Here is a 26,982-nt window from a genome sequence, read left to right as displayed (position 1 = left end):
CCTTTATGTGTGATAACATGTGATATTGTGTATCTGCACTGGTGGCACTACGAAGGACACCTTACCTGCCTCTCCCTGGCCCCGGTCCGACGTGGCAAGTGCTGTTGCACGCAGGGCCTCTGGGAGCAGATTCCAGCCTCACTTGCTGCTGGTTAGCGCTCTAGCTCTTCAGGCGCCCAGCACCATTTAAGGCCTCTCAAATGCGCACGCGCAGCGGACACAGCAGTCACTGATCCTGAGACGCTGCAAGCTGCTCTGTGCGAAGATTCGTTTTTTAGCCACCTGAATATTTTTAACCCCACTTTGCTGCTACAAATCATTGTCAGGTTTTAACCTTTATGTGTGATAACATGTGATATTGTGTATCTGCACTGTTGGCACTACGAAGGACACCTTACCTGCCTCTCCCTGGCCCCGGTGCGACGCGGCAAGTGCCGTTGCGCGGAGGGCCTCTGGGAGCAGATTCCAGCCTCACTTCCTGCTGGTCAGCGCTCTAGCTCTTCAGGCGCCCAGCACCATTTAAGGCCTCTCAAATGCGCTCGCGCAGCGGACGCAGCAGTCACTGATCCTGGGACGCTGCAAGCTGCTCTGTGCGAACATTCGTTTTTTAGCCACCTGGATATTTTTAACCCCACTTTGCTGCTACAAATCATTGTCAGGTTTTAACCTTTATGTGTGATAACATGTGATATTGTGTATCTGCACTGGTGGCACTACGAAGGACACCTTACCTGCCTCTCCCTGGCCCCGGTCCGACGCGGCAAGTGCTGTTGCACGCAGGGCCTCTGGGAGCAGATTCCAGCCTCACTTCCTGCTGGTTAGCGCTCTAGCTCTTCAGGCGCCCAGCACCATTTAAGGCCTCTCAAATGCGCACGCGCAGCGGACGCAGCAGTCACTGATCCTGAGACGCTGCAAGCTGCTCTGTGCGAAGGTTCGTTTTTAGCCACCTGAATATTTTTAACCCCACTTTGCTGCTACAAATCATTGTCAGGTTTTAACCTTTATGTGTGATAACATGTGATATTGTGTATCTGCACTGTTGGAACTACGAAGGACACCTTACCTGCCTCTCCCTGGCCACGGTCCGACGCGGCAAGTGCCGTTGCGCGGAGGGCCTCTGGGAGCAGATTCCAGCCTCACTTCCTGCTGGTCAGCACTCTAGCTCTTCAGGCGCCCAGCACCATTTAAGGCCTCTCAAATGCGCACGCGCAGCGGACGCAGCAGTCACTGATCCTGAGACGCTGCAAGCTGCTCTGTGCGAAGATTCGGTTTTTAGCCACCTGAATATTTTTAACCCCACTTTGCTGCTATAAATCATTGTCAGGTTTTAACCTTTATGTGTGATAACATGTGATATTGTGTATCTGCACTGTTGGCACTACGAAGGACACCTTACCTGCCTCTCCCTTGCCCCGGTCCGACGCGGCAAGTGCCGTTGCGCAGAGGGCCTCTGGGAGCAGATTCCAGCCTCACTTCCTGCTGGTCAGCGCTCTAGCTCTTCAGGCGCCCAGCACCATTTAAGGCCTCTCAAATGCGCACGCGCAGCGGACGCAGCAGTCACTGATCCTGAGACGCTGCAAGCTGCTCTGTGCGAAGATTCGTTTTTTAGCCACCTGAACATTTTTAACCCCACTTTGCTGCTACAAATCATTGTCAGGTTTTATTCTTTATGTTTGATAACATGTGATATTGTGTATCTGCACTGTTGGAACTACGAAGGACAGCTTACCTGCCTCTCCCTAGCCCCGGTCCGACGCGGCAAGTGCCGTTGCGCGGAGGGCCTCTGGGAGCAGATTCCAGCCTCACTTCCTGTTGGTTAGCGCTCTAGCTCTTCAGGTGCACAGCACCATTTAAGGCCTCTCAAATGCGCACGTGCAGCGGACGCAGCAGTCACTGACCCTGAGACGCTGCAAGCTGCTGTGTGCGAAGATTCGTTTTTTAGCCACCTGAATATTTTTAACCCCACTTTGCTGCTACAAATCATTGTCAGGTTTTAACCTTTATGTGTGATAACATGTGATATTGTGTATCTGCACTGTTGGCACTACGAAGGACACCTTACTTGCCTCTCCCTGGCCACGGTCCGACACGGCAAGTGCCGTTGCACGGAGCGCCTCTGGGAGCAGATTCCAGCCTCACTTCCTGCTGGTCAGCGCTCTAGCTCTTCAGGCGCCCAGCACCATTTAAGGCCTCTCAAATGCGCTCGCGCAGCGGACGCAGCAGTCACTGATCCTGGGACGCTGCAAGCTGCTCTGTGCGAACATTCGTTTTTTAGCCACCTGAATATTTTTAACCCCACTTTGCTGCTACAAATCATTGTCAGGTTTTAACCTTTATGTCTGATAACATGTGATATTGTGTATCTGCACTGGTGGCACTACGAAGGACACCTTACCTGCCTCTCCCTGGCCCCGGTCCGACGCGGCAAGTGCTGTTGCACGCAGGGCCTCTGGGAGCAGATTCCAGCCTCACTTCCTGCTGGTTAGCGCTCTAGCTCTTCAGGCGCCCAGCACCTTTTAAGGCCTCTCAAATGCGCACGCGCAGCGGACGCAGCAGTCACTGATCCTGAGACGCTGCAAGCTGCTCTGTGCGAAGATTCTTTTTTTAGCCACCTGAATATTTTTAACCCCACTTTGCTGCTACAAATCATTGTCAGGTTTTAACCTTTATGTGTGATAACATGTGATATTGTGTATCTGCACTGTTGGCACTACGAAGGACACCTTACCTGCCTCTCCCTGGCCCCGGTGCGACGCGGCAAGTGCCGTTGCGCGGAGGGCCTCTGGGAGCAGATTCCAGCCTCACTTCCTGCTGGTCAGCGCTCTAGCTCTTCAGGCGCCCAGCACCATTTAAGGCCTCTCAAATGCGCTCGCGCAGCGGACGCAGCAGTCACTGATCCTGGGACGCTGCAAGCTGCTCTGTGCGAAGATTCGTTTTTTAGCCACCTGAATATTTTTAACCCCACTTTGCTGCTACAAATCATTGTCAGGTTTTAACCTTTATGTGTGATAACATGTGATATTGTGTATCTGCACTGGTGGCACTACGAAGGACACCTTACCTGCCTCTCCCTGGCCCCGGTCCGACGCGGCAAGTGCTGTTGCACGCAGGGCCTCTGGGAGCAGATTCCAGCCTCACTTCCTGCTGATTAGCGCTCTAGCTCTTCAGGCGCCCAGCACCATTTAAGGCCTCTCAAATGCGCACGCGCAGCGGACGCAGCAGTCAATGATCCTGAGACGCTGCAAGCTGCTCTGTGCGAAGATTCTTTTTTTAGCCACCTGAATATTTTTAACCCCACTTTGCTGCTACAAATCATTGTCAGGTTTTAACCTTTATGTGTGATAACATGTGATATTGTGTATCTGCACTGTTGGCACTACGAAGGACACCTTACCTGCCTCTCCCTGGCCCCGGTGCGACGCGGCAAGTGCCGTTGCGCGGAGGGCCTCTTGGAGCAGATTCCAGCCTCACTTCCTGCTGGTCAGCGCTCTAGCTCTTCAGGCGCCCAGCACCATTTAAGGCCTCTCAAATGCGCTCGCGCAGCGGACGCAGCAGTCACTGATCCTGGGACGCTGCAAGCTGCTCTGTGCGAAGATTCGTTTTTTAGCCACCTGAATATTTTTAACCCCACTTTGCTGCTACAAATCATTGTCAGGTTTTAACCTTTATGTGTGATAACATGTGATATTGTGTATCTGCACTGGTGGCACTACGAAGGACACCTTACCTGCCTCTCCCTGGCCCCGGTCCGACGCGGCAAGTGCTGTTGCACGCAGGGCCTCTGGGAGCAGATTCCAGCCTCACTTCCTGCTGGTCAGCGCTCTAGCTCTTCAGGCGCCCAGCACCATTTAAGGCCTCTCAAAGGCGCACGCGCAGCGGACGCAGCAGTCACTGATCCTGAGACGCTGCAAGCTGCTCTGTGCGAAGATTCGGTTTTTAGCCACCTGAATATTTTTAACCCCACTTTGCTGCTATAAATCATTGTCAGGTTTTAACCTTTATGTGTGATAACATGTGATATTGTGTATCTGCACTGGTGGCACTACGAAGGACTCCTTACCTGCCTCTCCCTGGCCCCGGTCCGACGCGGCAAGTGCTGTTGCACGCAGGGCCTCTGGGAGCAGATTCCAGCCTCACTTCCTGCTGGTTAGCGCTCTAGCTCTTCAGGCGCCCAGCACCATTTAAGGCCTCTCAAATGCGCACGCGCAGCGGACGCAGCAGTCACTGATCCTGAGACGCTGCAAGCTGCTCAGTGCGAAGATTCGTTTTTAGCCACCTGAATATTTTTAACCCCACTTTGCTGCTACAAATCATTGTCAGGTTTTAACCTTTATGTGTGATAACATGTGATATTGTGTATCTGCACTGTTGGCACTACGAAGGACACCTTACCTGCCTCTCCCTGGCCACGGTCCCACGCGGCAAGTGCCGTTGCGCGGAGGGCCTCTGGGAGCAGATTCCAGCCTCACTTCCTGCTGGTCAGCACTCTAGCTCTTCAGGCGCCCAGCACCATTTAAGGCCTCTCAAATGCGCACGAGCAGCAGACGCAGCAGTCACTGATCCTGAGACGCTGCAAGCTGCTCTGTGCGAAGATTCGGTTTTTAGCCACCTGAATATTTTTAACCCCACTTTGCTGCTATAAATCATTGTCAGGTTTTAACCTTTATGTGTGATAACATGTGATATTGTGTATCTGCACGGTTGGCACTACGAAGGACACCTTACCTGCCTCTCCCTGGCCCCGGTCCGACGCGGCAAGTGCCGTTGCGCAGAGGGCCTCTGGGAGCAGATTCCAGCCTCACTTCCTGCTGGACAGCGCTCTAGCTCTTCAGGCGCCCAGCACCATTTAAGGCCTCTCAAATGCGCACGCGCAGCGGACGCAGCAGTCACTGATCCTGAGACGCTGCAAGCTGCTCTGTGCGAAGATTCGTTTTTTAGCCACCTGAATATTTTTAACCCCACTTTGCTGCTACAAATCATTGTCAGGTTTTAACCTTTATGTTTGATAACATGTGATATTGTGTATCTGCACTGTTGGAACTACGAAGGACAGCTTACCTGCCTCTCCCTAGCCCCGGTCCGACGCGGCAAGTGCCGTTGCGCGGAGGGCCTCTGGGAGCAGATTCCAGCCTCACTTCCTGTTGGTTAGCGCTCTAGCTCTTCAGGCGCATATCACCATTTAAGGCCTCTCAAATGCGCACGTGCAGCGGACGCAGCAGTCACTGACCCTGAGACGCTGCAAGCTGCTGTGTGCGAAGATTCGTTTTTTAGCCACCTGAATATTTTTAACCCCACTTTGCTGCTACAAATCATTGTCAGATTTTAACCTTTATGTGTGATAACATGTGATATTGTGTGTCTGCACTGGTGGCACTACGAAGGACACCTTACCTGCCTCTCCCTGGCCCCGGTCCGACGCGGCAAGTGCTGTTGCACGCAGGGCCTCTGGGAGCAGATTCCAGCCTCACTTCCTGCTGGTTAGCGCTCTAGCTCTTCTTGCGCCCAGCACCATTTAAGGCCTCTCAAATGCGCTCGCGCAGCGGACGCAGCAGTCACTGATCCTGGGACGCTGCAAGCTGCTCTGTGCGAAGATTCGTTTTTTAGCCACCTGAATATTTTTAACCCCACTTTGCTGCTACAAATCATTGTCAGGTTTTAACCTTTATGTGTGATAACATGTGATATTGTGTATCTGCACTGGTGGCACTACGAAGGACACCTTACCTGCCTCTCCCTGGCCCCGGTCCGACGCGGCAAGTGCTGTTGCACGCAGGGCCTCTGGGAGCAGATTCCAGCCTCACTTCTTGCTGGTTAGCGCTCTAGCTCTTCAGGCGCCCAGCACCATTTAAGGCCTCTCAAATGCGCACGCGCAGCGGACGCAGCAGTCACTGATCCTGAGACGCTGCAAGCTGCTCTGTGCGAAGATTCGTTTTTAGCCACCTGAATATTTTTAACCCCACTTTGCTGCTACAAATCATTGTCAGGTTTTAACCTTTATGTGTGATAACATGTGATATTGTGTATCTGCACTGTTGGCACTACGAAGGACACCTTACCTGCCTCTCTCTGGCCACGGACCGACGCGGCAAGTGCCGTTGCGCGGAGGGCCTCTGGGAGCAGATTCCAGCCTCACTTCCTGCTGGTCAGCGCTCTAGCTCTTCAGGCGCCCAGCACCATTTAAGGCCTCTCAAATGCGCACGCGCAGCGGACGCAGCAGTCACTGATCCTGAGACGCTGCAAGCTGCTCTGTGCGAAGATTCGTTTTTTAGCCACCTGAATATTTTTAACCCCACTTTGCTGCTACAAATCATTGTCAGGTTTTAACCTTTATGTGTGATAACATGTGATATTGTGTATCTGCACTGTTGGCACTACGAAGGACACCTTACGCCTCTCCCTGGCCACGGTCCGACGCGGCAAGTGCCGTTGCGCGGAGGGCCTCTGGGAGCAGAGTCCAGCCTCACTTCCTGCTTGTCAGCGCTCTAGCTCTTCAGGCGCCCAGCACCATTTAAGGCCTCTCAAATGCACACGCGCAGCGGACGCAGCAGTCACTGATCCTGAGACGCTGCAAGCTGCTCTGTGCGAAGATTCGTTTTTTAGCCACCTGAATATTTTTAACCCCAATTTGCTGCTACAAATCATTGTCAGGTTTTAACCTTTATGTGTGATAACATGTGATATTGTGTATCTGCACTGGTGGCACTACGAAGGACACCTTACCTGCCTCTCCCTGGCCCCGGTCCGACGCGGCAAGTGTTGTTGCACGCAGGGCCTCTGGGAGCAGATTCCAGCCTCACTTGCTGCTGGTTAGCGCTCTAGCTCTTCAGGCGCCCAGCACCATTTAAGGCCTCTCAAATGCGCACGCGCAGCAAACGCAGCAGTCACTGATCCTGAGACGCTGCAAGCTGCTCTGTGCGAAGATTCGTTTTTTAGCCACCTGAATATTTTTAACCCCACTTTGCTGCTACAAATCATTGTCAGGTTTTAACCTTTATGTGTGATAACATGTGTTATTGTGTATCTGCACTGTTGGCACTACGAAGGACACCTTACCTGCCTCTCCCTGGCCCCGGTGCGACGCGGCAAGTGCCGTTGCGCGGAGGGCCTCTGGGACCAGATTCCAGCCTCACTTCCTGCTGGTCAGCGCTCTAGCTCTTCAGGCGCCCAGCACCATTTAAGGCCTCTCAAATGCGCACGCGCAGCGGACGCAGCAGTCACTGATCCTGAGATGCTGCAAGCTGCTCTGTGCGAAGATTTGTTTTTTAGCCACCTGAATATTTTTAACCCCACTTTGCTGCTACAAATCATTGTCAGGTTTTAACCTTTATGTGTGATAACATGTGATATTGTGTATCTGCACTGTTGGCACTACGAAGGACACCTTACCTGCCTCTCCCTGGCCATGGTCCGACGCGGCAAGTGCCGTTGCGCGGAGGGCCTCTGGGAGCAGATTCCATCCTCACTTCCTGCTGGTCAGCGCTCTAGCTCTTCAGGCGCCCAGCACCATTTAAGGCCTCTCAAATGCGCACGCGCAGCGGACGCAGCAGTCACTGATCCTGAGACGCTGCAAGCTGCTCTGTGCGAAGATTTGTTTTTTAGCCACCTGAATATGTTTAACCCCACTTTGCTGCTACAAATCATTGTCAGGTTTTAACCTTTATGTGTGATAACATGTGATATTGTGTATCTGCACTGTTGGCACTACGAAGGACACCTTACCTGCCTCTCCCTTGCCCCTCTCCGATGCGGCAAGTGCCGTTGCGCGGAGGGCCTCTGGATGCAGATTCCAGTCTCACTTCCTGCTGGTTAGCGCTCTAGCTCATCAGGCGCCCAGCACCATTTAAGGCCTCTCAAATGCGCACGCGCAGCGGACGCAGCAGTCACTGATCCTGAGACGCTGCAAGCTGCTCTGTGCGAAGATTCGTTTTTTAGCCACCTGAATATTTTTAACCCCACTTTGCTGCTACAAATCATTGTCAGGTTTTAAACTTTATGTGTGATAACATGTGATATTGTGTATCTGCACTGTTGGCACTACGAAGGACACCTTACCTGCCTCTCCCTGGCCCCGGTCCGACGCGGCAAGTGCCGTTGCGCGGAGGGCCTCTGGGAGCAGATTCCAGCCTCACTTACTGCTGGTCAACGCTCTAGCTCTTCAGGCGCCCAGCACCATTTAAGGCCTCTCAAATGCGCTCGCGCAGCGGACGCAGCAGTCACTGATCCTGGGACGCTGCAGGCTGCTCTGTGCGAAGATGCGTTTTTTAGCCACCTGAATATTTTTAACCCAACTTTGCTGCTACAAATCATTGTCAGGTTTTAACCTTTATGTGTGATAACATGTGATATTGTGTATCTGCACTGGTGGCACTACGAAGGACACCTTACCTGCCTCTCCCTGGCCCTGGTCCGACGCGGCAAGTGCTGTTGCGTGCAGGGCCTCTGGGAGCAGATTCCAGCCTCACTTCCTGCAGGTTAGCGCTCTAGCTCTTCAGGCGCCCAGCACCATTTAAGGCCTCTCAAATGCGCACGCGCAGCGGACGCAGCAGTCACTGATCCTGAGACGCTGTAAGCTGCTCTGTGCGAAGATTCGTTTTTTAGCCACCTGAATATTTTTAACCCCACTTTGCTGCTACAAATCATTGTCAGGTTTTAAACTTTATGTGTGATAACATGTGATATTGGGTATCTGCACTGTTGGCACTACGAAGGACACCTTACCTGCCTCTCCCTGGCCACGGTCCGACGCGGCAAGTGCCGTTGCGCGGAGGGCCTCTGGGAGCAGATTCCAGCCTCACTTCCTGCTGGTCAGCGCTCTAGCTCTTCAGGCGCCCAGCACCATTTAAGGCCTCTCAAATGCGCACGCGCAGCGGACGCAGCAGTCACTGATCCTGAGACGCTGCAAGCTGCTCTGTGCGAAGATTCGTTTTTTAGCCACCTGAATATTTTTAACCCCACTTTGCTGCTACAAATCATTGTCAGGTTTTAACCTTTATGTGTGATAACATGTGATATTGTGTATCTGCACTGGTGGCACTACGAAGGACACCTTACCTGCCTCTCCCTGGCCCCGGTCCGACGCGGCAAGTGCTGTTGCACTCAGGGCCTCTGGGAGCAGATTCCAGCCTCACTTGCTGCTGGTTAGCGCTCTAGCTCTTCAGGCGCCCAGCACCATTTAAGGCCTCTCAAATGCGCACGCGCAGCGGACACAGCAGTCACTGATCCTGAGACGCTGCAAGCTGCTCTGTGCGAAGATTCGTTTTTTAGCCACCTGAATATTTTTAACCCCACTTTGCTGCTACAAATCATTGTCAGGTTTTAACCTTTATGTGTGATAACATGTGATATTGGGTATCTGCACTGTTGGCACTACGAAGGACACCTTACCTGCCTCTCCCTGGCCACGGTCCGACGCGGCAAGTGCCGTTGCGCGGAGGGCCTCTGGGAGCAGATTCCAGCCTCACTTCCTGCTGGTCAGCGCTCTAGCTCTTCAGGCGCCCAGCACCATTTAAGGCCTCTCAAATGCGCACGCGCAGCGGACGCAGCAGTCACTGATCCTGAGACGCTGCAAGCTGCTTTGTGCGAAGATTAGTTTTTTAGCCACCTGAATATTTTTAACCCCACTTTGCTGCTACAAATCATTGTCAGGTTTTAACCTTTATGTGTGATAACATGTTATATTGTGTATCTGCACTGTTGGCACTACGAAGGACACCTTACCTGCCTCTCCCTGGCCACGGTCCGACGCGGCAAGTGCCGTTGCGCGGAGGGCCTCTGGGAGCAGAGTCCAGCCTCACTTCCTGCTTGTCAGCGCTCTAGCTCTTCAGGCGCCCAGCACCATTTAAGGCCTCTCAAATGCGCACGCGCAGCGGACGCAGCAGTCACTGATCCTGAGACGCTGCAAGCTGCTCTGTGCGAAGATTCGTTTTTTAGCCACCTGAATAATTTTTAACCCCACTTTGCTGCTACAAATCATTGTCAGGTTTTAACCTTTATGTGTGATAACATGTGATATTGTGTATCTGCACTGTTGGCACTACGAAGGACACCTTAACTGCCTCTCCCTGGCTCTGGTCCGACGCGGCAAGTGCCGTTGCGCGGAGGGCCTCTGGGAGCAGATTCCAGCCTCACTTCCTGCTGGTCAGCGCTCTAGCTCTTCAGGCGCCCAGCACCATTTAAGGCCTCTCAAATGCGCTCGCGCAGCGGACGCAGCAGTCACTGATCCTGGGACGCTGCAAGCTGCTCTGTGCGAAGATTCGTTTTTTAGCCACCTGAATATTTTTAACCCCACTTTGCTGCTACAAATCATTGTCAGGTTTTAACCTTTATGTGTGATAACATGTGATATTGTGTATCTGCACTGGTGGCACTACGAAGGACACCTTACCTGCCTCTCCCTGGCCCCGGTCCGACGCGGCAAGTGCTGTTGCACGCAGGGCCTCTGGGAGCAGATTCCAGCCTCACTTGCTGCTGGTTAGCGCTCTAGCTCTTCAGGCGCCCAGCACCATTTAAGGCCTCTCAAATGCGCACGCGCAGCAAACGCAGCAGTCACTGATCCTGAGACGCTGCAAGCTGCTCTGTGCGAAGATTCGTTTTTTAGCCACCTGAATATTTTTAACCCCACTTTGCTGCTACAAATCATTGTCAGGTTTTAACCTTTATGTGTGATAACATGTGATATTGTGTATCTGCACTGTTGGCACTACGAAGGACACCTTACCTGCCTCTCCCTGGCCCCGGTGCGACGCGGCAAGTGCCGTTGCGCGGAGGGCCTCTGGGAGCAGATTCCAGCCTCACTTCCTGCTGGTCAGCGCTCTAGCTCTTCTTGCGCCCAGCACCATTTAAGGCCTCTCAAATGCGCTCGCGCAGCGGACGCAGCAGTCACTGATCCTGGGACGCTGCAAGCTGCTCTGTGCGAAGATTCGTTTTTTAGCCACCTGAATATTTTTAACCCCACTTTGCTGCTACAAATCATTGTCAGGTTTTAACCTTTATGTGTGATAACATGTGATATTGTGTATCTGCACTGGTGGCACTACGAAGGACACCTTACCTGCCTCTCTCTGGCCCCGGTCCGACGCGGCAAGTGCTGTTGCACGCAGGGCCTCTGGGAGCATATTCCAGCCTCACTTCTTGCTGGTTAGCGCTCTAGCTCTTCAGGCGCCCAGCACCATTTAAGGCCTCTCAAATGCGCACGCGCAGCGGACGCAGCAGTCACTGATCCTGAGACGCTGCAAGCTGCTCTGTGCGAAGATTCGTTTTTAGCCACCTGAATATTTTTAACCCCACTTTGCTGCTACAAATCATTGTCAGGTTTTAACCTTTATGTGTGATAACATGTGATATTGTGTATCTGCACTGGTGGCACTACGAAGGACACCTTACCTGCCTCTCCCTGGCCCCGGTCCGACGCGGCAAGTGTTGTTGCACGCAGGGCCTCTGGGAGCAGATTCCAGCCTCACTTGCTGCTGGTTAGCGCTCTAGCTCTTCAGGCGCCCAGCACCATTTAAGGCCTCTCAAATGCGCACGCGCAGCAAACGCAGCAGTCACTGATCCTGAGACGCTGCAAGCTGCTCTGTGCGAAGATTCGTTTTTTAGCCACCTGAATATTTTTAACCCCACTTTGCTGCTACAAATCATTGTCAGGTTTTAACCTTTATGTGTGATAACATGTGTTATTGTGTATCTGCACTGTTGGCACTACGAAGGACACCTTACCTGCCTCTCCCTGGCCCCGGTGCGACGCGGCAAGTGCCGTTGCGCGGAGGGCCTCTGGGACCAGATTCCAGCCTCACTTCCTGCTGGTCAGCGCTCTAGCTCTTCAGGCGCCCAGCACCATTTAAGGCCTCTCAAATGCGCACGCGCAGCGGACGCAGCAGTCACTGATCCTGAGATGCTGCAAGCTGCTCTGTGCGAAGATTTGTTTTTTAGCCACCTGAATATTTTTAACCCCACTTTGCTGCTACAAATCATTGTCAGGTTTTAACCTTTATGTGTGATAACATGTGATATTGTGTATCTGCACTGTTGGCACTACGAAGGACACCTTACCTGCCTCTCCCTGGCCATGGTCCGACGCGGCAAGTGCCGTTGCGCGGAGGGCCTCTGGGAGCAGATTCCATCCTCACTTCCTGCTGGTCAGCGCTCTAGCTCTTCAGGCGCCCAGCACCATTTAAGGCCTCTCAAATGCGCACGCGCAGCGGACGCAGCAGTCACTGATCCTGAGACGCTGCAAGCTGCTCTGTGCGAAGATTTGTTTTTTAGCCACCTGAATATGTTTAACCCCACTTTGCTGCTACAAATCATTGTCAGGTTTTAACCTTTATGTGTGATAACATGTGATATTGTGTATCTGCACTGTTGGCACTACGAAGGACACCTTACCTGCCTCTCCCTTGCCCCTCTCCGATGCGGCAAGTGCCGTTGCGCGGAGGGCCTCTGGATGCAGATTCCAGTCTCACTTCCTGCTGGTTAGCGCTCTAGCTCATCAGGCGCCCAGCACCATTTAAGGCCTCTCAAATGCGCACGCGCAGCGGACGCAGCAGTCACTGATCCTGAGACGCTGCAAGCTGCTCTGTGCGAAGATTCGTTTTTTAGCCACCTGAATATTTTTAACCCCACTTTGCTGCTACAAATCATTGTCAGGTTTTAAACTTTATGTGTGATAACATGTGATATTGTGTATCTGCACTGTTGGCACTACGAAGGACACCTTACCTGCCTCTCCCTGGCCCCGGTCCGACGCGGCAAGTGCCGTTGCGCGGAGGGCCTCTGGGAGCAGATTCCAGCCTCACTTACTGCTGGTCAACGCTCTAGCTCTTCAGGCGCCCAGCACCATTTAAGGCCTCTCAAATGCGCTCGCGCAGCGGACGCAGCAGTCACTGATCCTGGGACGCTGCAGGCTGCTCTGTGCGAAGATGCGTTTTTTAGCCACCTGAATATTTTTAACCCAACTTTGCTGCTACAAATCATTGTCAGGTTTTAACCTTTATGTGTGATAACATGTGATATTGTGTATCTGCACTGGTGGCACTACGAAGGACACCTTACCTGCCTCTCCCTGGCCCTGGTCCGACGCGGCAAGTGCTGTTGCGTGCAGGGCCTCTGGGAGCAGATTCCAGCCTCACTTCCTGCAGGTTAGCGCTCTAGCTCTTCAGGCGCCCAGCACCATTTAAGGCCTCTCAAATGCGCACGCGCAGCGGACGCAGCAGTCACTGATCCTGAGACGCTGTAAGCTGCTCTGTGCGAAGATTCGTTTTTTAGCCACCTGAATATTTTTAACCCCACTTTGCTGCTACAAATCATTGTCAGGTTTTAAACTTTATGTGTGATAACATGTGATATTGGGTATCTGCACTGTTGGCACTACGAAGGACACCTTACCTGCCTCTCCCTGGCCACGGTCCGACGCGGCAAGTGCCGTTGCGCGGAGGGCCTCTGGGAGCAGATTCCAGCCTCACTTCCTGCTGGTCAGCGCTCTAGCTCTTCAGGCGCCCAGCACCATTTAAGGCCTCTCAAATGCGCACGCGCAGCGGACGCAGCAGTCACTGATCCTGAGACGCTGCAAGCTGCTCTGTGCGAAGATTCGTTTTTTAGCCACCTGAATATTTTTAACCCCACTTTGCTGCTACAAATCATTGTCAGGTTTTAACCTTTATGTGTGATAACATGTGATATTGTGTATCTGCACTGGTGGCACTACGAAGGACACCTTACCTGCCTCTCCCTGGCCCCGGTCCGACGCGGCAAGTGCTGTTGCACTCAGGGCCTCTGGGAGCAGATTCCAGCCTCACTTGCTGCTGGTTAGCGCTCTAGCTCTTCAGGCGCCCAGCACCATTTAAGGCCTCTCAAATGCGCACGCGCAGCGGACACAGCAGTCACTGATCCTGAGACGCTGCAAGCTGCTCTGTGCGAAGATTCGTTTTTTAGCCACCTGAATATTTTTAACCCCACTTTGCTGCTACAAATCATTGTCAGGTTTTAACCTTTATGTGTGATAACATGTGATATTGGGTATCTGCACTGTTGGCACTACGAAGGACACCTTACCTGCCTCTCCCTGGCCACGGTCCGACGCGGCAAGTGCCGTTGCGCGGAGGGCCTCTGGGAGCAGATTCCAGCCTCACTTCCTGCTGGTCAGCGCTCTAGCTCTTCAGGCGCCCAGCACCATTTAAGGCCTCTCAAATGCGCACGCGCAGCGGACGCAGCAGTCACTGATCCTGAGACGCTGCAAGCTGCTTTGTGCGAAGATTAGTTTTTTAGCCACCTGAATATTTTTAACCCCACTTTGCTGCTACAAATCATTGTCAGGTTTTAACCTTTATGTGTGATAACATGTTATATTGTGTATCTGCACTGTTGGCACTACGAAGGACACCTTACCTGCCTCTCCCTGGCCACGGTCCGACGCGGCAAGTGCCGTTGCGCGGAGGGCCTCTGGGAGCAGAGTCCAGCCTCACTTCCTGCTTGTCAGCGCTCTAGCTCTTCAGGCGCCCAGCACCATTTAAGGCCTCTCAAATGCGCACGCGCAGCGGACGCAGCAGTCACTGATCCTGAGACGCTGCAAGCTGCTCTGTGCGAAGATTCGTTTTTTAGCCACCTGAATAATTTTTAACCCCACTTTGCTGCTACAAATCATTGTCAGGTTTTAACCTTTATGTGTGATAACATGTGATATTGTGTATCTGCACTGTTGGCACTACGAAGGACACCTTAACTGCCTCTCCCTGGCTCTGGTCCGACGCGGCAAGTGCCGTTGCGCGGAGGGCCTCTGGGAGCAGATTCCAGCCTCACTTCCTGCTGGTCAGCGCTCTAGCTCTTCAGGCGCCCAGCACCATTTAAGGCCTCTCAAATGCGCTCGCGCAGCGGACGCAGCAGTCACTGATCCTGGGACGCTGCAAGCTGCTCTGTGCGAAGATTCGTTTTTTAGCCACCTGAATATTTTTAACCCCACTTTGCTGCTACAAATCATTGTCAGGTTTTAACCTTTATGTGTGATAACATGTGATATTGTGTATCTGCACTGGTGGCACTACGAAGGACACCTTACCTGCCTCTCCCTGGCCCCGGTCCGACGCGGCAAGTGCTGTTGCACGCAGGGCCTCTGGGAGCAGATTCCAGCCTCACTTGCTGCTGGTTAGCGCTCTAGCTCTTCAGGCGCCCAGCACCATTTAAGGCCTCTCAAATGCGCACGCGCAGCAAACGCAGCAGTCACTGATCCTGAGACGCTGCAAGCTGCTCTGTGCGAAGATTCGTTTTTTAGCCACCTGAATATTTTTAACCCCACTTTGCTGCTACAAATCATTGTCAGGTTTTAACCTTTATGTGTGATAACATGTGATATTGTGTATCTGCACTGTTGGCACTACGAAGGACACCTTACCTGCCTCTCCCTGGCCCCGGTGCGACGCGGCAAGTGCCGTTGCGCGGAGGGCCTCTGGGAGCAGATTCCAGCCTCACTTCCTGCTGGTCAGCGCTCTAGCTCTTCTTGCGCCCAGCACCATTTAAGGCCTCTCAAATGCGCTCGCGCAGCGGACGCAGCAGTCACTGATCCTGGGACGCTGCAAGCTGCTCTGTGCGAAGATTCGTTTTTTAGCCACCTGAATATTTTTAACCCCACTTTGCTGCTACAAATCATTGTCAGGTTTTAACCTTTATGTGTGATAACATGTGATATTGTGTATCTGCACTGGTGGCACTACGAAGGACACCTTACCTGCCTCTCTCTGGCCCCGGTCCGACGCGGCAAGTGCTGTTGCACGCAGGGCCTCTGGGAGCATATTCCAGCCTCACTTCTTGCTGGTTAGCGCTCTAGCTCTTCAGGCGCCCAGCACCATTTAAGGCCTCTCAAATGCGCACGCGCAGCGGACGCAGCAGTCACTGATCCTGAGACGCTGCAAGCTGCTCTGTGCGAAGATTCGTTTTTAGCCACCTGAATATTTTTAACCCCACTTTGCTGCTACAAATCATTGTCAGGTTTTAACCTTTATGTGTGATAACATGTGATATTGTGTATCTGCACTGTTGACACTACGAAGGACACCTTACCTGCCTCTCTCTGGCCATGGTCCGACGCGGCAAGTGCCGTTGCGCGGAGGGCCTCTGGGAGCAGATTCCAGCCTCACTTCCTGCTGGTCAGCGCTCTAGCTCTTCAGGCGCCCAGCACCATTTAAGGCCTCTCAAAGGCGCACACGCAGCGGACGCAGCAGTCACTGATCCTGAGACGCTGCAAGCTGCTCTGTGCGAAGATTCGGTTTTTAGCCACCTGAATATTTTTAACCCCACTTTGCTGCTATAAATCATTGTCAGGTTTTAACCTTTATGTGTGATAACATGTGATATTGTGTATCTGCACTGTTGGCACTACGAAGGACACATTACCTGCCTCTCCCTGGCCCCGGTCCGACGCGGTAAGTGCCGTTGCGCGGAGGGCCTCTGGGAGCAGATTCCAGCCTCACTTCCTGCTGGTCAGCGCTCTAGCTCTTCAGGCGCCCAGCACCATTTAAGGCCTCTCAAATGCGCACGCGCAGCGGACGCAGCAGTCACTGATCCTGAGACGCTGCAAGCTGCTCTGTGCGAAGATTCGTTTTTTAGCCACCTGAATATTTTTAACCCCACTTTGCTGCTACAAATCATTGTCAGGTTTTAACCTTTATGTGTGATAACATGTGATATTGTGTATCTGCACTGTTGGCACTACGAAGGACACCTTACCTGCCTCTCCCTGGCCACGGTCCGACGCGGCAAGTGCCGTTGCGCGGAGGGCCTCTGGGAGCAGAGTCCAGCCTCACTTCCTGCTTGTCAGCGCTCTAGCTCTTCAGGCGCCCAGCACCATTTAAGGCCTCTCAAATGCACACGCGCAGCGGACGCAGCAGTCACTGATCCTGAGACGCTGCAAGCTGCTCTGTGCGAAGATTCGTTTTTTAGCCACCTGAATATTTTTAACCCCACTTTGCTGCTACAAATCATTGTCAGGTTTTAACCTTTATGTGTGATAACATGTGATATTGTGTATCTGCACTGTTGACACTATGAAGGACACCTTACCTGCCTCTCCCTGGCTCTGGTCCGACGCGGCAAGTGCCGTTGCGCGGAGGGCCTCTGGGAGCAGATTCCAGCCTCACTTCCTGCTGGTCAGCGCTCTAGCTCTTCAGGCGCCCAGCACCATTTAAGGCCTCTCAAATGCGCTTGCGCAGCGGACGCAGCAGTCACTGATCCTGGGACGCTGCAAGCTGCTCTGTGCGAAGATTCGTTTTTTAGCCACCTGAATATTTTTAACCCCACTTTGCTGCTACAAATCATTGTCAGGTTTTAACCTTTATGTGTGATAACATGTGATATTGTGTATCTGCACTGGTGGCACTACGAAGGACACCTTACCTGCCTCTCCCTGGCCCCGGTCCGACGCGGCAAGTGCTGTTGCACGCAGGGCCTCTGGGAGCAGATTCCAGCCTCACTTCCTGCTGGTTAGCGCTCTAGCTCTTCAGGCGCCCAGCACCATTTAAGGCCTCTCAAATGCGCACGCGCAGCGGACGCAGCAGTCACTGATCCTGAGACGCTGCAAGCTGCTCTGTGCGAAGGTTCGTTTTTAGCCACCTGAATATTTTTAACCCCACTTTGCTGCTACAAATCATTGTCAGGTTTTAACCTTTATGTGTGATAACATGTGATATTGTGTATCTGCACTGTTGGCACTACGAAGGACACCTTACCTGCCTCTCCCTGGCCACGGTCCGACGCGGCAAGTGCCGTTGCGCGGAGGGCCTCTGGGAGCAGATTCCAGCCTCACTTCCTGCTGGTCAGCACTCTAGCTCTTCAGGCGCCCAGCACCATTTAAGGCCTCTCAAATGCGCACGCGCAGCGGACGCAGCAGTCACTGATCCTGAGACGCTGCAAGCTGCTCTGTGCGAAGATTCGGTTTTTAGCCACCTGAATATTTTTAACCCCACTTTGCTGCTATAAATCATTGTCAGGTTTTAACCTTTATGTGTGATAACATGTGATATTGTGTATCTGCACTGTTGGCACTACGAAGGACACCTTACCTGCCTCTCCCTGGCCCCTGTCCGACGCGGCAAGTGCCGTTGCGCAGAGGGCCTCTGGGAGCAGATTCCAGCCTCACTTCCTGCTGGTCAGCGCTCTAGCGCTTCAAGGCGCCCAGCACCATTTAAGGCCTCTCAAATGCGCACGCGCAGCGGACGCAGCAGTCACTGATCCTGAGACGCTGCAAGCTGCTCTGTGCGAAGATTCGTTTTTTAGCCACCTGAATATTTTTAACCCCACTTTGCTGCTACAAATCATTGTCAGGTTTTATTCTTTATGTTTGATAACATGTGATATTGTGTATCTGCACTGTTGGAACTACGAAGGACAGCTTACCTGCCTCTCCCTAGCCCCGGTCCGACGCGGCAAGTGCCGTTGCGCGGAGGGCCTCTGGGAGCAGATTCCAGCCTCACTTCCTGTTGGTTAGCGCTCTAGCTCTTCAGGTGCATAGCACCATTTAAGGCCTCTCAAATGCGCACGTGCAGCGGACGCAGCAGTCACTGACCCTGAGACGCTGCAAGCTGCTGTGTGCGAAGATTCGTTTTTTAGCCACCTGAATATTTTTAACCCCACTTTGCTGCTACAAATCATTGTCAGGTTTTAACCTTTATGTGTGATAACATGTGATATTGTGTATCTGCACTGTTGGCACTACGAAGGACACCTTACTTGCCTCTCCCTGGCCACGGTCCGACACGGCAAGTGCCGTTGCACGGAGCGCCTCTGGGAGCAGATTCCAGCCTCACTTCCTGCTGGTCAGCGCTCTAGCTCTTCAGGCGCCCAGCACCATTTAAGGCCTCTCAAATGCGCTCGCGCAGCGGACGCAGCAGTCACTGATCCGGGGAAGCTGCAAGCTGCTCTGTGCGAAGATTCGTTTTTTAGCCACCTGAATATTTTTAACCCCACTTTGCTGCTACAAATCATTGTCAGGTTTTAACCTTTATGTGTGATAACATGTGATATTGTGTATCTGCACTGGTGGCACTACGAAGGACACCTTACCTGCCTCTCCCTGGCCCCGGTCCGACGCGGCAAGTGCTGTTGCACGCAGGGCCTCTGGGAGCAGATTCCAGCCTCACTTCCTGCTGGTTAGCGCTCTAGCTCTTCAGGCGCCCAGCACCATTTAAGGCCTCTCAAATGCGCACGCGCAGCGGACGCAGCAGTCACTGATCCTGAGACGCTGCAAGCTGCTCTGTGCGAAGATTCTTTTTTTAGCCACCTGAATATTTTTAACCCCACTTTGCTGCTACAAATCATTGTCAGGTTTTAACCTTTATGTGTGATAACATGTGATATTGTGTATCTGCACTGTTGGCACTACGAAGGACACCTTACCTGCCTCTCCCTGGCCCCGGTGCGACGCGGCAAGTGCCGTTGCGCGGAGGGCCTCTGGGAGCAGATTACAGCCTCACTTCCTGCTGGTCAGCGCTCTAGCTCTTCAGGCGCCCAGCACCATTTAAGGCCTCTCAAATGCGCTCGCGCAGCGGACGCAGCAGTCACTGATCCTGGGACGCTGCAAGCTGCTCTGTGCGAAGATTCGTTTTTTAGCCACCTGAATATTTTTAACCCCACTTTGCTGCTACAAATCATTGTCAGGTTTTAACCTTTATGTGTGATAACATGTGATATTGTGTATCTGCACTGGTGGCACTACGAAGGACACCTTACCTGCCTCTCCCTGGCCCCGGTCCGACGCGGCAAGTGCTGTTGCACGCAGGGCCTCTGGGAGCAGATTCCAGCCTCACTTCCTGCTGGTTAGCGCTCTAGCTCTTCAGGCGCCCAGCACCATTTAAGGCCTCTCAAATGCGCACGCGCAGCGGACGCAGCAGTCACTGATCCTGAGACGCTGCAAGCTGCTCTGTGCGAAGATTCTTTTTTTAGCCACCTGAATATTTTTAACCCCACTTTGCTGCTACAAATCATTGTCAGGTTTTAACCTTTATGTGTGATAACATGTGATATTGTGTATCTGCACTGTTGGCACTACGAAGGACACCTTACCTGCCTCTCCCTGGCCCCGGTGCGACGCGGCAAGTGCCGTTGCGCGGAGGGCCTCTTGGAGCAGATTCCAGCCTCACTTCCTGCTGGTCAGCGCTCTAGCTCTTCAGGCGCCCAGCACCATTTAAGGCCTCTCAAATGCGCTCGCGCAGCGGACGCAGCAGTCACTGATCCTGGGACGCTGCAAGCTGCTCTGTGCGAAGATTCGTTTTTTAGCCACCTGAATATTTTTAACCCCACTTTGCTGCTACAAATCATTGTCAGGTTTTAACCTTTATGTGTGATAACATGTGATATTGTGTATCTGCACTGGTGGCACTACGAAGGACACCTTACCTGCCTCTCCCTGGCCCCGGTCCGACGCGGCAAGTGCTGTTGCACGCAGGGCCTCTGGGAGCAGATTCCAGCCTCACTTCCTGCTGGTCAGCGCTCTAGCTCTTCAGGCGCCCAGCACCATTTAAGGCCTCTCAAAGGCGCACGCGCAGCGGACGCAGCAGTCACTGATCCTGAGACGCTGCAAGCTGCTCTGTGCGAAGATTCGGTTTTTAGCCACCTGAATATTTTTAACCCCACTTTGCTGCTATAAATCATTGTCAGGTTTTAACCTTTATGTGTGATAACATGTGATATTGTGTATCTGCACTGGTGGCACTACGAAGGACTCCTTACCTGCCTCTCCCTGGCCCCGGTCCGACGCGGCAAGTGCTGTTGCACGCAGGGCCTCTGGGAGCAGATTCCAGCCTCACTTCCTGCTGGTTAGCGCTCTAGCTCTTCAGGCGCCCAGCACCATTTAAGGCCTCTCAAATGCGCACGCGCAGCGGACGCAGCAGTCACTGATCCTGAGACGCTGCAAGCTGCTCAGTGCGAAGATTCGTTTTTAGCCACCTGAATATTTTTAACCCCACTTTGCTGCTACAAATCATTGTCAGGTTTTAACCTTTATGTGTGATAACATGTGATATTGTGTATCTGCACTGTTGGCACTACGAAGGACACCTTACCTGCCTCTCCCTGGCCACGGTCCGACGCGGCAAGTGCCGTTGCGCGGAGGGCCTCTGGGAGCAGATTCCAGCCTCACTTCCTGCTGGTCAGCACTCTAGCTCTTCAGGCGCCCAGCACCATTTAAGGCCTCTCAAATGCGCACGAGCAGCAGACGCAGCAGTCACTGATCCTGAGACGCTGCAAGCTGCTCTGTGCGAAGATTCAGTTTTTAGCCACCTGAATATTTTTAACCCCACTTTGCTGCTATAAATCATTGTCAGGTTTTAACCTTTATGTGTGATAACATGTGATATTGTGTATCTGCACGGTTGGCACTACGAAGGACACCTTACCTGCCTCTCCCTGGCCCCGGTCTGACGCGGCAAGTGCCGTTGCGCAGAGGGCCTCTGGGAGCAGATTCCAGCCTCACTTCCTGCTGGACAGCGCTCTAGCTCTTCAGGCGCCCAGCACCATTTAAGGCCTCTCAAATGCGCACGCGCAGCGGACGCAGCAGTCACTGATCCTGAGACGCTGCAAGCTGCTCTGTGCGAAGATTCGTTTTTTAGCCACCTGAATATTTTTAACCCCACTTTGCTGCTACAAATCATTGTCAGGTTTTAACCTTTATGTTTGATAACATGTGATATTGTGTATCTGCACTGTTGGAACTACGAAGGACAGCTTACCTGCCTCTCCCTAGCCCCGGTCCGACGCGGCAAGTGCCGTTGCGCGGAGGGCCTCTGGGAGCAGATTCCAGCCTCACTTCCTGTTGGTTAGCGCTCTAGCTCTTCAGGCGCATATCACCATTTAAGGCCTCTCAAATGCGCACGTGCAGCGGACGCAGCAGTCACTGACCCTGAGACGCTGCAAGCTGCTGTGTGCGAAGATTCGTTTTTTAGCCACCTGAATATTTTTAACCCCACTTTGCTGCTACAAATCATTGTCAGATTTTAACCTTTATGTGTGATAACATGTGATATTGTGTATCTGCACTGGTGGCACTACGAAGGACACCTTATCTGCCTCTCCCTGGCCCCGGTCCGACGCGGCAAGTGCTGTTGCACGCAGGGCCTCTGGGAGCAGATTCCAGCCTCACTTCCTGCTGGTTAGCGCTCTAGCTCTTCTTGCGCCCAGCACCATTTAAGGCCTCTCAAATGCGCTCGCGCAGCGGACGCAGCAGTCACTGATCCTGGGACGCTGCAAGCTGCTCTGTGCGAAGATTCGTTTTTTAGCCACCTGAATATTTTTAACCCCACTTTGCTGCTACAAATCATTGTCAGGTTTTAACCTTTATGTGTGATAACATGTGATATTGTGTATCTGCACTGGTGGCACTACGAAGGACACCTTACCTGCCTCTCCCTGGCCCCGGTCCGACGCGGCAAGTGCTGTTGCACGCAGGGCCTCTGGGAGCAGATTCCAGCCTCACTTCTTGCTGGTTAGCGCTCTAGCTCTTCAGGCGCCCAGCACCATTTAAGGCCTCTCAAATGCGCACGCGCAGCGGACGCAGCAGTCACTGATCCTGAGACGCTGCAAGCTGCTCTGTGCGAAGATTCGTTTTTAGCCACCTGAATATTTTTAACCCCACTTTGCTGCTACAAATCATTGTCAGGTTTTAACCTTTATGTGTGATAACATGTGATATTGTGTATCTGCACTGTTGGCACTACGAAGGACACCTTACCTGCCTCTCTCTGGCCACGGACCGACGCGGCAAGTGCCGTTGCGCGGAGGGCCTCTGGGAGCAGATTCCAGCCTCACTTCCTGCTGGTCAGCGCTCTAGCTCTTCAGGCGCCCAGCACCATTTAAGGCCTCTCAAAGGCGCACACGCAGCGGACGCAGCAGTCACTGATCCTGAGACGCTGCAAGCTGCTCTGTGCGAAGATTCAGTTTTTAGCCACCTGAATATTTTTAACCCCACTTTGCTGCTATAAATCATTGTCAGGTTTTAACCTTTATGTGTGATAACATGTGATATTGTGTATCTGCACTGTTGGCACTACGAAGGACACATTACCTGCCTCTCCCTGGCCCCGGTCCGACGCGGTAAGTGCCGTTGCGCGGAGGGCCTCTGGGAGCAGATTCCAGCCTCACTTCCTGCTGGTCAGCGCTCTAGCTCTTCAGGCGCCCAGCACCATTTAAGGCCTCTCAAATGCGCACGCGCAGCGGACGCAGCAGTCACTGATCCTGAGACGCTGCAAGCTGCTCTGTGCGAAGATTCGTTTTTTAGCCACCTGAATATTTTTAACCCCACTTTGCTGCTACAAATCATTGTCAGGTTTTAACCTTTATGTGTGATAACATGTGATATTGTGTATCTGCACTGTTGGCACTACGAAGGACACCTTACCTGCCTCTCCCTGGCCACGGTCCGACGCGGCAAGTGCCGTTGCGCGGAGGGCCTCTGGGAGCAGAGTCCAGCCTCACTTCCTGCTTGTCAGCGCTCTAGCTCTTCAGGCGCCCAGCACCATTTAAGGCCTCTCAAATGCACACGCGCAGCGGACGCAGCAGTCACTGATCCTGAGACGCTGCAAGCTGCTCTGTGCGAAGATTCGTTTTTTAGCCACCTGAATATTTTTAACCCCACTTTGCTGCTACAAATCATTGTCAGGTTTTAACCTTTATGTGTGATAACATGTGATATTGTGTATCTGCACTGGTGGCACTACGAAGGACACCTTACCTGCCTGTCCCTGGCCCCGGTCCGACGCGGCAAGTGTTGTTGCACGCAGGGCCTCTGGGAGCAGATTCCAGCCTCACTTGCTGCTGGTTAGCGCTCTAGCTCTTCAGGCGCCCAGCACCATTTAAGGCCTCTCAAATGCGCACGCGCAGCAAACGCAGCAGTCACTGATCCTGAGACGCTGCAAGCTGCTCTGTGCGAAGATTCGTTTTTTAGCCACCTGAATATTTTTAACCCCACTTTGCTGCTACAAATCATTGTCAGGTTTTAACCTTTATGTGTGATAACATTTGTTATTGTGTATCTGCACTGTTGGCACTACGAAGGACACCTTACCTGCCTCTCCCTGGCCCCGGTGCGACGCGGCAAGTGGCGTTGCGCGGAGGGCCTCTGGGAGCAGATTCCAGCCTCACTTCCTGCTGGTCAGCGCTCTAGCTCTTCAGGCGCCCAGCACCATTTAAGGCCTCTCAAATGCGCACGCGCAGCAGACGCAGCAGTCACTGATCCTGAGACGCTGCAAGCTGCTCTGTGCGAAGATTCGTTTTTTAGCCACCTGAATATTTTTAACCCCACTTTGCTGCGACAAATCATTGTCAGGTTTTAACCTTTATGTGTGATAACATGTGATATTGTGTATCTGCACTGTTGGCACTACGAAGGACACCTTACCTGCCTCTCCCTGGCCCTGGTCCAACGCGGCAAGTGCCGTTGCGCGGAGGGCCTCTGGGAGCAGATTCCAGCCTCACTTCCTGCTGGTCAGCGCTCTAGCTCTTCAGGCGCCCAGCACCATTTAAGGCCTCTCAAATGCGCACGCGCAGCGGACGCAGCAGTCACTGATCCTGAGATGCTGCAAGCTGCTCTGTGCGAAGATTTGTTTTTGAGCCACCTGAATATTTTTAACCCCACTTTGCTGCTACAAATCATTGTCAGGTTTTAACCTTTATGTGTGATAACATGTGATATTGTGTATCTGCACTGTTGGCACTACGAAGGACACCTTACCTGCCTCTCCCTGGCCATGGTCCGACGCGGCAAGTGCCGTTGCGCGGAGGGCCTCTGGGAGCAGATTCCATCCTCACTTCCTGCTGGTCAGCGCTCTAGCTCTTCAGGCGCCCAGCACCATTTAAGGCCTCTCAAATGCGCACGCGCAGCGGACGCAGCAGTCACTGATCCTGAGACGCTGCAAGCTGCTCTGTGCGAAGATTTGTTTTTTAGCCACCTGAATATGTTTAACCCCACTTTGCTGCTACAAATCATTGTCAGGTTTTAACCTTTATGTGTGATAACATGTGATATTGTGTATCTGCACTGTTGGCACTACGAAGGACACCTTACCTGCCTCTCCCTTGCCCCTCTCCGATGCGGCAAGTGCCGTTGCGCGGAGGGCCTCTGGATGCAGATTCCAGTCTCACTTCCTGCTGGTTAGCGCTCTAGCTCATCAGGCGCCCAGCACCATTTAAGGCCTCTCAAATGCGCACGCGCAGCGGACGCAGCAGTCACTGATCCTGAGACGCTGCAAGCTGCTCTGTGCGAAGATTCGTTTTTTAGCCACCTGAATATTTTTAACCCCACTTTGCTGCTACAAATCATTGTCAGGTTTTAAACTTTATGTGTGATAACATGTGATATTGTGTATCTGCACTGTTGGCACTACGAAGGACACCTTACCTGCCTCTCCCTGGCCCCGGTCCGACGCGGCAAGTGCCGTTGCGCGGAGGGCCTCTGGGAGCAGATTCCAGCCTCACTTACTGCTGGTCAACGCTCTAGCTCTTCAGGCGCCCAGCACCATTTAAGGCCTCTCAAATGCGCTCGCGCAGCGGACGCAGCAGTCACTGATCCTGGGACGCTGCAGGCTGCTCTGTGCGAAGATGCGTTTTTTAGCCACCTGAATATTTTTAACCCAACTTTGCTGCTACAAATCATTGTCAGGTTTTAACCTTTATGTGTGATAACATGTGATATTGTGTATCTGCACTGGTGGCACTACGAAGGACACCTTACCTGCCTCTCCCTGGCCCTGGTCCGACGCGGCAAGTGCTGTTGCGTGCAGGGCCTCTGGGAGCAGATTCCAGCCTCACTTCCTGCAGGTTAGCGCTCTAGCTCTTCAGGCGCCCAGCACCATTTAAGGCCTCTCAAATGCGCACGCGCAGCGGACGCAGCAGTCACTGATCCTGAGACGCTGCAAGCTGCTCTGTGCGAAGATTCGTTTTTTAGCCACCTGAATATTTTTAACCCCACTTTGCTGCTACAAATCATTGTCAGGTTTTAAACTTTATGTGTGATAACATGTGATATTGGGTATCTGCACTGTTGGCACTACGAAGGACACCTTACCTGCCTCTCCCTGGCCACGGTCCGACGCGGCAAGTGCCGTTGCGCGGAGGGCCTCTGGGAGCAGATTCCAGCCTCACTTCCTGCTGGTCAGCGCTCTAGCTCTTCAGGCGCCCAGCACCATTTAAGGCCTCTCAAATGCGCACGCGCAGTGGACGCAGCAGTCACTGATCCTGAGACGCTGCAAGCTGCTCTGTGCGAAGATTCGTTTTTTAGCCACCTGAATATTTTTAACCCCACTTTGCTGCTACAAATCATTGTCAGGTTTTAACCTTTATGTGTGATAACATGTGATATTGTGTATCTGCACTGGTGGCACTACGAAGGACACCTTACCTGCCTCTCCCTGGCCCCGGTCCGACGCGGCAAGTGCTGTTGCACTCAGGGCCTCTGGGAGCAGATTCCAGCCTCACTTGCTGCTGGTTAGCGCTCTAGCTCTTCAGGCGCCCAGCACCATTTAAGGCCTCTCAAATGCGCACGCGCAGCGGACACAGCAGTCACTGATCCTGAGACGCTGCAAGCTGCTCTGTGCGAAGATTCGTTTTTTAGCCACCTGAATATTTTTAACCCCACTTTGCTGCTACAAATCATTGTCAGGTTTTAACCTTTATGTGTGATAACATGTGATATTGGGTATCTGCACTGTTGGCACTACGAAGGACACCTTACCTGCCTCTCCCTGGCCACGGTCCGACGCGGCAAGTGCCGTTGCGCGGAGGGCCTCTGGGAGCAGATTCCAGCCTCACTTCCTGCTGGTCAGCGCTCTAGCTCTTCAGGCGCCCAGCACCATTTAAGGCCTCTCAAATGCGCACGCGCAGCGGACGCAGCAGTCACTGATCCTGAGACGCTGCAAGCTGCTTTGTGCGAAGATTAGTTTTTTAGCCACCTGAATATTTTTAACCCCACTTTGCTGCTACAAATCATTGTCAGGTTTTAACCTTTATGTGTGATAA

The sequence above is a fragment of the Triturus cristatus genome, chromosome 1_1, assembly GCF_964204655.1.
Source record: "Triturus cristatus chromosome 1_1, aTriCri1.1, whole genome shotgun sequence".
Taxonomy (NCBI): Eukaryota; Metazoa; Chordata; class Amphibia; order Caudata; family Salamandridae; genus Triturus; species Triturus cristatus.
This window is presented reverse-complemented; position numbering follows the sequence as displayed.